This window comes from Onychomys torridus, chromosome 6 (assembly GCF_903995425.1).
Source record: "Onychomys torridus chromosome 6, mOncTor1.1, whole genome shotgun sequence".
Taxonomy (NCBI): Eukaryota; Metazoa; Chordata; class Mammalia; order Rodentia; family Cricetidae; genus Onychomys; species Onychomys torridus.
Genome location: NC_050448.1, coordinates 133,711,399 through 133,712,826, shown reverse-complemented (window position 1 = coordinate 133,712,826; position 1,428 = coordinate 133,711,399). Strand labels below are relative to the sequence as shown.

The 1,428-nt window shown below is 37.3% G+C and overlaps 1 pseudogene; it reads right to left on the bottom strand.

Annotated features, from left to right (window-relative positions):
* Nucleotides 1-626: 626 nt before the first annotated feature.
* Nucleotides 627-918, bottom strand: LOC118586292 (annotated as a pseudogene).
* Nucleotides 919-1,428: the final 510 nt, after the last annotated feature.

Genomic DNA, 1,428 nt, shown 5'->3' with positions numbered 1-1,428 from the left:
AGGAATTAAACTCTACTTTTATTTTATTTTGAACAAGAAGTTTATTTAAACAACAAGAAGCTTGACTTGAAGGGAAAACTATCTAGGGTCATTTTGTTCAAGAGTAATTTACTCCTACTTAAAGACAGATTGCCCTACATGTAACAGCTACGTACAAAAAAAGTTATAAAATTGCCTTTGTTTTTACAATGATAAATGAAAAACATTAAAATTCTCCAATCAAACAAGGTATGCAAGGATTTTGGTGTTGGGTTCTTTTGTTAAAATGTTGAGAGCAAAATAACTTACTGGAATATAAAGATAAAAGCTGAATGAGCATGCCACTAATGGAGAAAGGGGGTATTTTCACAGAACCATTACTTTCCCCCAGACCATCTCCATCTGATGTCAATCAAAACAGAACATTGGCCATTTAGTTTAAAAAAGAAAAAGAAAAAAGCACAAATACTTGTGCACATACATCAGTTACTTTATGTACAATAAAGAAATGGGGACAGGGAAATGAAAGAATAGAGAAAACTATACTGTAGTAGTCAGGATGTGGTGGAACCAAATTGTGGCTTTCTAATTGCGAATGTAATCTTGGTCTATAACAAAATTCTGGAGTAGAGTAGCAGGTTCCCTTTTTAGTAGACATCTCCTGTCTGCTGCTGGAACACATCAATTGTATCTTCATCCTCCACTTCCAACTGTGCAGGTGTATCTGTTTCATTGATTGGTTGCCCATCAAACTGGAATCTGATCTGCCTCATTGACAAACCCTGTCGTTCATGATAGGCTTTCATTAGTTTACTAAGTGGTGTGTGTATGCCTCTTAATCTTAAACTGCACCACAGAACCATCCTGCCCCGCCACCTTCAAATTAATATGATCGTTGTTCTCAGTCTTGATTCCTTGCTTGGGTTTCTCATTGGCCATGGAGAGCGCCGGAGTCTCCTCAGCTGCTGCTTCACAAAAGAGGCACCGGGTCTGCACTGGAGGCACACACAAGCAGCACCAGGAGTAGCAGAAGAAGGAGGCAGCAGCCTAAACTCTACTTTTAAAGACAGGAATTCCAACTTATTATTTTTTAGTTAATTTTTTTCATAAAGTATATTTTGATCATGTTTTCCCTTCCCCCAACACCCTACTCACCCAACTTTATGTTTTCTCTTTTTCAAAACCAAACCAAAACCTCACAAAAACACAAAAATGAAAATCAAAATGATCAAAAGACTAACAAGGCAACAACAACAAAAAGCCCAAACCTAAACAAAATGAAACCCAAAGTTCATAAAATCTCAAAACAAAAGCATGAATTTTGTTCTCTGTTGGCCAGCTGCTTGTGGGCATGAGGCCTGCCCTGAAATGTGGTTAATATATCCAGTGAGACTATATTGGAGAAAACTGATTTTCTCTTTGTCAGGGGTTATCAATTATAGACAGCTT